This window comes from Herpailurus yagouaroundi, unplaced genomic scaffold (genome assembly GCF_014898765.1).
Source record: "Herpailurus yagouaroundi ecotype Mexico unplaced genomic scaffold, PumYag 190, whole genome shotgun sequence".
NCBI lineage: Eukaryota > Metazoa > Chordata > Mammalia > Carnivora > Felidae > Herpailurus > Herpailurus yagouaroundi.
The window spans coordinates 24,014,107-24,026,634 of NW_024412421.1; the positions used below are offsets into that span (position 1 = coordinate 24,014,107).

The window sequence follows — 12,528 nt, forward strand, 5'->3', positions numbered from 1 at the left end:
CAAATTATGGGAAGAGCCCAAATGTCCATCGACTGATGAATGGATAAAGAAGGTGTGGTATATATGTACAATGGAATGTTACTCAGCCATCAAAAAGAATGAAATCTTGCCATTTGTAAGCACATGGGTAGAGCTAGAATGCATTATGCTAAGTGAAATAAGTCAGTCAGAGAAAGACAAATGCCATATGATTTCACTCATGTGTGGAATTTAAGAAACAAGACAGATGAACATATGGGAAGGGGGAAAAAGAAAGGGAAACAAACATTCATAAGAGACTCTTTTTTTTATGTTTATTTATTTATTTTGAGAGAGTATGAGTGGTGAAAGGGCAAAGAGAGTGGGAGAGAGAGAATCCCAAGCAGCTCTTTGCTGTCAGTGCAGAGCCCAACATGGGGCTTGATCTCACAAACTGAGAGATCATGACCTGAGCTGAAATCAAGAGTTGGATGCTTGTGGTGCCTGGGTGGCTCAGTCAGTTAAGTGTCCAACTTCAGCTCAGGTCATGAACTCAGGGTTTGTGAGTTTGAGCCCTGTGTCGGGCTCTGTGCTGACAGCTCATGGCCTGGAGTCTGCTTTAGGATTCTGTGTCTCCCTCTCTCTCTCCCCCTCCCCCACTCACACTGTCTCTCAAAAATGAATAAATGTTAAAAAAGATTTTTTAAGGCAAATATCTTAGAACTAAAATGTTGACAATGGTTTTAACAGTCAAGTTTCCTTTAAAAAGCAGAAGGCACCCTAAGTTGGAATATAGTAAGTAGTTTCTTCTAAAAGGTCAACTTACAGAAATTTAAGCAGCATTAAGGGAATCAACAAGAGAATGTGAGGTACCCACACTCTGACAATAGCAGTAAGCCATTAGCACCTATATGCCTGAAGGAGGAAAGGAAGCTCTGTAAAAGTGGGAAGTGTGGGAGAGGGGCCTCTGGGCAGGAGCTGTTTTTGCAGAAAAAGCCACCACTCTCAGAACTTAGGTGATGAAAAGGGAGAGAGTGGAGAAGAAACACCCCACTTTCTGGTTTCCTGCAATTGCTTCCCGTTGGCTGAACCCAGCTGGAAGCCAGAAGGCAAAGAAGCCCATTGGTACCTCCCCCCACCCGCCACCAGGGCTCAGCCTCCCACAGCCTAAAGGAGGGCAGAGACTGGATCTGGAGGAGAGGGGACACACAGGAAATGACCAAGCCCAGTCAGTGCCAGTCTGAAGGTAAAGAGAGGGAAGGTGAGCAAGACAAGTGCAGGGTTGGATCCTGCCTTTATTAAAATTTGGGTATTGTGTCACTGTGGATTTTTTTGCTTTTTAAAAACTATTACATTAAAATATGATTTATCTTGATTACTGAATTTGTTAGCACTGTCCTCCCCCACACTCCCTTAAATTTTGTACCTGAGGCAAATGTGTCACTCACCTTACTCTAATCCTGGCCTTAATTAAAGGGATTCTCTCTGGATAGGAAGATTGTGGGTGGTTTTTATTTTCTCATTTTTGCTCATCTGCATGTTCTAAATGTTTTGAAGTGAGCATGTATTCCTTATATAATAAAAACAAATGCAAAATTTTCTTCTTTGAAAGTAGGGATTTTGGGGGCACCTGGGTGGCTCATTCGGTTAAGCGTCTGACTTTGGTTCAGGTCATGATCTCACGGTTTGTGAGTTCATGCCCCACATAGGTCTGTGAGTTCATGCCCCACATCGGGTTCTGTGCTGATGGCTCAGAGCCTGGGGCTTGCTTCAGATTCTGTGTCTCCCTCTCTCTCTGCCCCCCCCACTCATATTCTGTGTGTGTGTCTCTCTCTCTAAAAAATAAATAAAACATTTAAAAAAATTAAAAAGAAAATAGGGATCCTTTGTACAACATGGAGCAGACTTAGCAAGAAAATCAAATGTTTGTTGAATGTGAATTAAAAAAAATGTGTGTATCAACTCTATTTCCAAATCCTACCTCTTCTCAATTTCTAACTCGAATGCCAATTTCTCATGAAACATTTCCTTATATCCCCAATCATACTGACCTACAAAGGCCCACACAGTGTGCGCATGGGCCACCCCTATCTCTTCACCTTACCTTCTGCTGCCCTCCCTCTCATTCACTTGACTCCACTACATTGGCTCCCTCCTGGCTGTTGCTCCTGGTACATGGGGAACAATCAGTTAATATTTGTTGAGTGAATAAATGAATGAATGAATATGGCATCTCCCTTGTTTTTTTTATCATTCTTGACATAATCTGTTTTGTTCTATATAGGTGTGTATTTATCTTACCTCCCCTACTCTTAAACAGCTCAGGCCATCCTACTCACTTTGATATGACCCTTGGTCCCTGGCACATTGCTTGGAATGTACTTAATAACAACTATTAACAACAATAGTAGGAAGAGCTCCCCCCCTTTTTTTTGAGTGATTACTATGAGCCAAGCCCTGTAGTAAACATTTATAGGTATCCATCACCTCATTTATATATCTAAATGACTGTCAGGATGCACATGTAGGAAAGCACATAGTCATAAAAGGGACCTTCTGTACAGGGTGCCTGGTGGCTCAGTCAGTTAAGCATCCGACTCTGCCTCAGGTCATGATCTCGCAGTTCATGAGTTTGAGCCCTGTGTGGGGCTCTGTGCAACAGCTCAGAGCCTGAAGCCTGCTTTGGATTCTGAGTCTCTGTCTCTCTCTGTCACTTCCTTGCTTGTACTCTGTCTCTCTCTTTCTCTCAAAAATAAATACACATTAAAAATATTAAATTAACAAGTACTTAAAAATTTTATCAGAGCTAATTTCTGATATGGTAAATATCAGTAGATATAGCCCAGACATAAACTAAAACTCTTTGGGGTCCTCAATACCTTTAAGAGTATTATGTGGCCCAGGGAGCAAATTGCTTGAGAACTTGGTGTTATTAGGTAATATTTAAGTTTCTTTTCGGCTCTAAAATTGAAGGGTTCTCTGCTCATAAAGCAATTTAGATCATACATAACTTTTGGAGGGCAGGAGCAGGGGCTCCAGATCACTAGGCAGTCTTTGGGGCAGCTCAGAGAAGAAGGGCCATCTTGGAACTGGATTCTGGGCCTAGGTTACACATTGTTTGACTGATCTTGGGCACCTGGATTTTCTCTGCTCTTAACTGCTCGATGGACTTGTGGAAGCTCCTTTCCTGTCTTGGGCTCACACACAACTCCCAGTTACGATTCATTTCTCCCACACTCATTATTTCACTCCTTGTCCTCTTTTATGCTTAAGCGATATGTAAATTTTTACCTTGACCCTTGACTAGAACCTGCTTCCGACTTTCTTTCTCTTTCTTTCTTTCTTTCTTTCTTTCTTTCTTTCTTTCTTTCTTTCTAGTCCTCCAACCATAACAAAATTCTATATACAAGGTGACCTGGATCTGCTGCCTCAAAACATGATCCTTTCTTTCTTACTTATATTTTGATAAGTCAGTCCGCTGAGTGTGAAAAAGCAGCTTACTCTAAAATTCATAGAAAAGTGCCAAATGCACACTAAACAAATGGGGCCTAACCACTGGAAGTTTAATAGTTCTGCAAGATAATTAACATAGGATCAAGCCCCTAAGACAGGCTGCTGGAGAACTGAAATGATGTCAAGAGACCATTTTGTGCTCTGCTACTGTGATGCCATCATGTTTCTGGATCACAATGTTCCCATTATCTGATTCTAGACACACCACAGGAATTTAGTGGGGACTGTGGTTAACTTAGCTGCTTGCTGGGCTAGAACAGATGTTACCCCAGCATGCTCATCTGACAGGGATCCGCGGCAGCCCAGATTAAGACCTTGTGAATCTGTGCACAGGACTCCAACAATGGATGAATTATTCACTGTGTCCTCCAAGTGTTGTTCCAAGGTCGTCTCCATCCCGCCTGCTGCCTGCCCCACACCTACCCTGCTTCCAACATTATATACTTAGTTGTCCATAAACCAAGGTCTTACAATATCCAAACACTTACTGGATTAGGTAATATTACCTAAGATGTTAGCCCCAAATATCTTATTTCATATTGCCCAGGGCATGTGCAGGATTACAACAGATTTCATGGTTTAAATTCTTTCTCATTGATTACCTCTGGGGAAAGGAACAGGGTGGCAAAAAATAAAACTTTGTTTCAAATGAAGCAATCTGAAAATAATCTGAAATGTAATTATTTCTAAAAAAATTCCTTGTTTGGCTGGCATCATTCCATACCAGGGAGGATCATCTTACAGGGTGGTTACAGAAGCGCAAAGTACATCACACATTACTGGGCAGTAAAGAATGGTTTTGTTTTTTATCCCCTTCAGTTAACTGAGTCATAATTTGATGGAGTGAACTAAGAATATTCACTGGCCTCTATTGCTTTATGAAAATGATATTTTTTAAAAATCCAGATGCACTAGAAACTTAGATGCACTATATATTGTATGAAGTATACATACTGGAAATGCTTCATACTTTCTATTCATCTGCTAGTATTTGATGTAATTGGTGATTTCTTTGTGCTCTGCTTTTGTTGTTTTCTCAGTATGTTCCCATGTTGATGCATGTGGAGGAAAGAGGCAAGCGAAGGTGTTACTCCCAACCAGGGCACTTATTTGCTGTGAGATCTTTGGCTTGTTTTGCCCTGGGTCTCCATGACTCACATCTGTCACACAAGGGGAAAACTTGCCTTTGAGGGACAACTGGGAGGAAAACACAAGATCCAGACAACAAAGTCTTTTGGAAAGTTAAAGTACTATTCAAAACCTAAGTAGTAGTAGTAACTCTTTCTCATGCTTAATTCTCAAAATACTATGGAGGGAAACTGGAACGTAGACATTGGTTCCACTTGCAAGATTAGAACAAGATGGATGAAGAATGTTCCCTGAGTTCCAAAGCAACTCAGTGGTGAGCCTGCTATATCTGCCTTTGTCCAGCCCAAGGAAATATCCTCAAAGCTGGAGGTCAATGGTCAGATGTCTTCAAAGTGGGAACAGCAGCATCTATTTCCAGATCCCCAGCTTTGCGTGAAAGGAGGGCTGCTTGCTCACACACGTTCTCCTTCTCAAAGCTGCTTTCATAATCTGCCCTCCTCTTGCTTTACAAAAGGAATGCATACTCTTAACCTGCCCGAACTGCCCCTGGGAGTAAAAACCTCTGGGGCACCAAACAAAGGGACACTTTGAAATACAGATTTCTGAAAAGGCTCCTTTAATAATTAATCAAAGGGGGAAGAAAAACTGCCTACTTTTTGTCTTCCATTGTTTGTACATTTTTTTATTGGGAGGAATTGGCCTCCATTGGGATATTTTGAATTCAGATATTGTGTAGTGGGATAATGGAGTGGAAATGACTTCACCTCTTCCATCTCTAGTTTATTATTGAAAAAACTTTGCTCCTAGCAACAACCTCCTGAAATCAAAGCAAACATCAAATCCTCCAAGTACCTTCCCAGCCCCCCTCCCTGCATATTTAAGATAAACCATTCCATTCTGTACATTTTATTCAGTACTCACCCCAGGATGTCTTTTGTGGAAAGAAAAGCTATCTTCAAAGGGGTACAAGTAAATAACGCTGATTCCTTTCAAGGAAACTTCATCTGGGACTATCAAATTATTCAAGATACACCGGATAAATTCGCCAACAAAACTGTCATGTGATTTCTTTCAGATTTTCTGTGCATTAATCAATATGGTAGTTAATAAGGTAGTTTTATCAAAACATATCATGAAATATTTACTCCAATAGCAGTCAGTCCTCATCTGATTTAACTTATAAAATGTTTAATGAGGGGCGCATGGGTGGCTCAGTGGGCTAAGCGTCCGACTTCAGCTCAGGTCATGATCTCACAGTTTGTGGTTTTGAGCCTCTCTTTGGGCTCTGTGCTGACAGCTCAGAGCCTGGAGTCTGCTTCAGATTCTGTGTCTCCCTTTCTCTCTCTCCTCCCCTGCTCATGCTCTGTTTCTCTCAGAAAATAAAAATATACATTAAAAAAAATGTTTTAATGTTTAATGATGCAAATCCTGGACTAATTAGTGCAATATGCCTTTCTCTTTCATTGGAAAAGTTCAATCATGATGTCAAACAGGAGCACCGGGGTGGCTCATTCGGTTAAGCGTCCGACTTCAGCTCAGATCACGATCTCATGGTTTGTGGGTTCAAACCCCGCATTGGGCTCTGTGCTGACGGCTCAGAGCCTGGAGCCTGCTTCGGATTCTGTGTCTCCCTCTCTCTCTGCCTCTGCCCCATTCACACTCTGTGTCTCTCTGTCAAAAATAAATAAACATTAAAAAAAAAACATGATGTGAAAAGTAATAAAGTTAATTCTGTTTTTTATGCATCATTTTATTTTCAAAAGCTGAATACCTGATTTTTATATATGCACATGCACACATCCAAGAAATAAAAAAAAATCCTCATATTCCTTGCTTTGTAAATAACTCACAATATTAGTTGCATAACATATTGGAACATATATGGCAAATAGCATAATTATCTTGTTTTTATAAATTAGTCTGAACATGAATAAATTAATTATGTAAGAGCTGCATTATTTGATTCTTGCCTGCTTTTGGTAATGTATCATACAAGATATGTTCCATAACTTATTGCTCAGTAATTGTTCTAATATCCCTCAAAATGCCCATTAACATATTGATTTGAATTTTATTTTATTTGAAATACTTATTGATTTTTTTTAATTAAAAAAATTTTTTTAACGTTTATTTATTTTTGAGACAGAGAGAGACAGAGCATGAACGGGGGAGGGTCAAAGAGAGAGGGAGACACAGAATCTGAAACAGGCTCCAGGCTCTGAGCTGTCAGCACAGAGCCCGATGCGGGGCTTGAACTCACGGACCGTGAGATCGTGACCTGAGCCGAAGTCGGACGCTTAACCGACTGAGCCACCCAGGCGCCCCTACTTACTTATTGATTTTTGAAAGAGGGAGAGAAAGCATGAGCAGGGGAGGAGCAGAGAGAGAATCCCAAGCAGGTTCTATGCTGTCATCGCAGAATCCAACATGGGGCTTGATCCCACCAACTGTGAGATCATGACCTAATCTGAAATCAGGAGTTGGACACTTAACTAACTGAGCCACCCAGGTGCCCCAATGACTTGAATTTTAAAAGTCAGACAGAAATTAGCTCTGATTTACTTTATTGGTTTGAAAATGAGGATCAGAGGGATGCCTGGCTGGCTCAGTCAGAAGAGCATGTGACTCTTCATCTGGGGTTGTGAGTTTGAGCCCCACATTAGCCATAAAGATTACTAAAAACTAAATAAATAAACTTAAAAAAAAAGAAAATGAGGATCAGAGTTGCCAATTAGGTTATATGGTGAGTGTTTTTCATAAGTGTAAAGAGACATATCTCCAAGACTTTTCACAAAAGTGTATTTAAAATGCGGGGTAAGGGTGGAGCTTAAGTGGCTCAATTGGTTAAGCATCTGATCTGACTTCAGCTCAGGTCATGATCTCCCTGTCTGTGAGTTTAAGCCTTGCATTGGGCTCTGTGCTAACAGCTCAGAGCCTGGAGCCTGCTTCAGATTCTGTGTCTCCCTCTCTCTCTGCCCCTCCCCTGCGTATTTTCTGTCTCTCTCTCTCTCTCAAAAATAAATAAACATTAAAAAAAATTTTAATATTTTTTTAATGTGGGATGGCAAAATTGTTTTTATTTTAAAAATATTGAATTGGCTATGGTGTATTAGAATTAATATTTTGGTTTTCCCAATATTTTCTGAGTATATTAGAATAAGGTCCCTCTTACATGAAAGAGTAACAAGCATAACTTATTATAACTACATAATTCTCAATATTAATAATTATGTAATCTGATAATTAGTAATTCTTGAAATTGTTTGAGTATACTACTTTTCAGAAATTAAGAAAGTGGATGACTCTGGGGTGTCTGGGTGGCTCAGTTGGTTAAGAGTCTGACTTTGGCTCAGGCCATGATCTCACCATTCATGAGTTTAAGCCCCATATCAGTGCAGAGGCTGCTTGGAATTCTCTCTCTCTTCCTCTCTGTTTGCCTCTTCCCTACTCACATGTACTCTCTTTCTCTCAAAATAAATAAATAAACTTAAAAAAAAGAAAAGAAAGAAAGTGATGACTCTAATAATTAGGCAACAAGTTATTTTCCATGTTTCCAATCATTTATTTTCATTAAAATTGAAGGAAGAACTTGTATTGAAATGACCGATCTAGGCAATGATCATTATTGGCTGCTAAACCATTAGATGCAAAGCTGATGGAGACCTTCATCATGAGTGGATATGGCTAATAACATTGAACCCACTGATACAGCCTATCACAAAAAGAGACATTCAGACTTTAGGTAACTCCCGTGAAATAAAAAGTACACATACACCAGCTATGAAGGACTCTTGTCAAAGTATCACATCTGAATCTAATCAAGTCTTGAGATCAAAATATCAATTTTGAGGAAATACGGAGGCCAGGAGATGTAATCAGCAAAATCAAGAACATGGAAAACATATCTACAGGACAAATGACCCCATTTTTAAACAAATCAATTGAAAGGGAAAAGAAAAATAAGGAGAAAGAATCTATTGATAAAAAAAAAAAAAAAAGACTTAAGAGAAGTATCAGCCAAATGAAATTTGTGGGCATTCGTGGAATCTTGAGTTGAAAAACCAACACTGAAATCCAAAACAAAACAAAACAAAATAAAAACATATATGGAACAATCCAGGGAAATCTGAACAATGGCTGGATAGTGGATGATTTACATTTTTTAGGTGTACTGGTTTGTTTTAAAATGTCCTTATTTTGCGGGCACCTGGGTGGCTCAGTCGGTTAAAGCATCTGACTTCAGCTCAGGTCATGATCTCACGGCTTGTGAGTTCAAGCCCTGCATCAGGCTCTGTGCTGACAGCTCAGAGCCTGGAGCCTGCTTCATATTCTGTGTCTCCTTCTCTCTTTGCCCCTGCCCTGCTCACATTCTGTCTCTCAAAAAGTGAAGAAATGTTAAAAATATATTTTTTTAAAGTGTCCTTATTTTTAAAGAGATATTTATGGAGATATTTGCAGATGATACTTTGGATTTTCTTCAATAATCCAGCAGTGTGATGGGGTGGGAGTGGAGGATAGATAGCAGGAAAAGATAGAAATGAAGGAAGACTGGCCATGGGTTAATAAGATTGTCAAAGCTGGATGGTGGTCACATGGAGATTCATTTTATTATTTTTCTACATTTGTATAGACCTGAACTTTTCAATGATAAAAATTAAAAGGTAAATAAAAACAAATCTAAAAAAATAAACTCATTGAAGGAGTACCTAATCTAGCTGTCAGCTGATAAATCGCTAAAACTAATTTTTTGATGATTTATCACTGTGATTTTTGGCATATACCTTGAAAGGACTGAATGACTGACGTTGCTATAACAAAACTCTCCATTCCCATCTACCTATTTATGTGAACAGTGCTTAAATATATAGAAACAAAGACAAACAATAAAGGCTTATGCTGAACTTTTTCATATTAGCAAGTTGTAATATTTATTCATGAATTCATGAGCAAACAGGAAAAAAAAAAGAAAAGCCCCATCCATTCTCTTAAGAGGTCTGTGTTTTCAACAATTTTTTTCTTTCTTTTAACAATTTATTTTCTTTTTTTGTGTTTAATAATTGTTCATATTACTTATCAAGGTTTGTAATGTTTATGTTGTTTTGATCAATTGTATACTAATACCAACTATAACAACCCAATCCAGAAGAAATTTTTAATATTTGGAGACTTTGGTATCGGGGGAAAAACTTTTATTTATTTATTTATTATTTTTAAAGATTTTATTTTTAAGTTGTTACAGCAAATACTTGGCACACAGGAAGAGACAAGCGATACGCACTCAAAGACTCAGAAAAAACTTTCTTTCACACCAGTGCCGGCCCAGCAGAGTCCTCTCCAAAGGCTGAGCCCCCCAGCCCTGGCGCTAGCCTACTTTTATGCCTGACCAGCTTTCAGGTACTTGGAAATTTTCCATTGGCTGCACAGGTGGGCGAGATTGCAGGGGCTCAAGGAAAAAAAAGACAGGGGTGGTGGTGCTGGTACTTATCAGTTGTGCTATGTGGGCAGTCAGCTGATCAAGAGGCAAGCAAAATTATAGAAGCCAAAAGCATGCAAGGGAAGTATCCGGCTTGGGCATCTGGCTGGCTCTTTTTTATCTGCTTTTTTCTGCTTTCCTTTTCATTCTCCCCTCTTGATTCTCAAGCTGCTGTAGCAACCTTAGAGAAAATCCGTTTGTGGGAGCCAGGGAACTCATTGCTGCCATGGGAGGAGGGGCGAAGACTGTTCTGGCTTTTTCCTGCTGGGCAGGGACGTTGAAGGGAGGAATGTGACAGCTGGGTTCTTCCGACATCCAAAAGAGTGAGCCACGGCTAGAATGGCCCAACTGAAGCATCATCTGGAGTTTTATAGCTTCTAGGCAACAGGAAACAAATCTGGTTAGCATATTAATACAAGGACCAAACAGGAGGGCTATTAAAAACATTAGGAGAGGACCAGCAAAAGGGAGGAGCCAAGATGCCCAATTTTATATGTTGTTCCAAGAGTTCCCTGAGTCTGCTAATTTCTGCCTCCGTTTGTTAATTTGTTCCCTAACCCAGTGGTGTAAGGTGGTTACGGTAGAGGCAAGGGCCCACATCTGTTGCCTTAGGGGTAGATTGCCTATGTTATTTAGATCCCCCCCTTATGCCCTTGATAATGGGGAGAGGGCAACCCATAAAGGATTTTGTAAGAGGAGAACTCCATCTGCTTCTTTAACTTCCCATTTGTAGCTGCAGTCTGTAGGTCTGAAGGTCTGGAAGGTCCCTAATCTCTCCCTGCCTAATGTTAATCCTTTTCCTATTTATTCTTTGCCCTGGAATAGGGCCTGTAACAGCTGTTAGGGAGCAGAGATGATGACCATTCTGGCTTCTTCAAGTTGATAAGGGATGGTGTGGGGGTACAGCAGTTAGAGTCTACCCAAGAGTCAGTTGAGTTGCCCACAGAATGGTTTTACAGGAAGGCTGGCAGGCATGAGGTGGCAAAAACATTAGCAGACACAAAGAGAAAAACACAAAGTAAAGATGATACTGACCAACAAGAGGGCATCTTAAGATAATGTCACACAATCCAGGAGAGACCCTGATTTTGTCTGAATGTCACCTATCAGTTCTAAGACTCTGTGAGAATTATCGGTTACATTGAAACGATATATGTCAGGGGAACTCTCATAACACAGGTGATGGAGAAGCAGAGCATTAAGTAATCCATGGTGGCTCTATTCTCCAAGAGTTTGGCCCTAACTTTTTTTTTTTTAAAGCATCTAACGCTTGTGGGGTGTTATTTATAGTTTTACTGAGTATAAGCAGACAGTTTGTCTTATTTCAAGGTGTAAACTTTTCCAAGAGCTGGGAGTCCTACTATAGAAAGAGCCAAGGCAGCCGCTTCCCATTATTACTTTGTAAATTTTTAGGTAAGCTGAACCCAGGTATTATTTCATACAGTTGAACTTTTATTACTTTTTGTGCCTTTTTCATTTTGTAGATGAAGGCCTCTACCCAATTAGTAAAAGTATCAACCCATAGCAACAAATGTTGCAACCCCTTTGACCTTGGCATATGAGTGAAATCTAATTGTCCATCTTCCTCTGGGTAGACTCCAGTATCTTAATTGCCTGAGAGAGTAAGTTTGTGGTTAAGAGGATTGTTTCTAAGACAAACTTTATAGGCTGATACTATTTGTTGAAATGTCCTTGACAATTTTTTTTTTTCCAGTAAACATCCTTTGGGCCATTTGATAAGTTTTATCCCTCCCTAAATGAAAGGCCTGATGCGGTGCTTTACTGATATTCTCTCTCTGTGAGATAGATAATAGTAATTGCCCCTGCTCTGTTTGTAACGATTTTAAGGGCTGGAGACATTGTTCATGAATCAGATCTCAGTTCATTTCCTCAGGAGAGTAGGTGGGATTGAGTCTCTCTTAATAATTGATATAGCAGGTGAGCTATTTTCTGAACCCTGATATCCACAGTCTACAATATCCAGTAATTTTTTTAAAAACATGCAATTGTTTATCTGTCCTGGACCTAGTAATGCTACAGTCTCTAATTTAGTTATAATGTCCCTTCCTAGCAAGGGATTAAGGCTCTCTGGCATTATCAGGAAAGAATGAAAAAAAAAAAGTAGGTTTCCCTATATACATCCCAGGGGCTGAGAGAAAAATTTGGTCAAAAGTTTTCTGGAGATGCCTCTGATTGTTAATGCTGGGTTTGGAAAGTTGGCCAGGAGTGCATAGGAGGACAAAAAAGGTGGCTCCAGGATCAAGAAAGAAATCAACTGGTTTTTTGGTCTTTGGGGTGTTTTTGTTTTTGTTTTTGTTTTTGTTTTCTATATCCAGAGTTCCCGAGGCTCTGGGTTTCCAATAGACAGTTGATTCCGGGGAGCCACCCTGAAGAGACCCAGACCCCCTCAGTTCCTTTCAGGGACACTGGTTATCTGAGCCCTGCAGATAGATGTACCCGAGGGCATTCAGGCTTCCAGTGATTGTCTCCACACA

At 40.0% G+C, this 12,528-nt stretch overlaps 1 pseudogene; it reads right to left on the reverse strand.

The window, feature by feature from the left end:
* Window positions 1–3,507: 3,507 nt before the first annotated feature.
* Window positions 3,508–3,983, reverse strand: LOC121010028 (ragulator complex protein LAMTOR5-like; annotated as a pseudogene).
* Window positions 3,984–12,528: the final 8,545 nt, after the last annotated feature.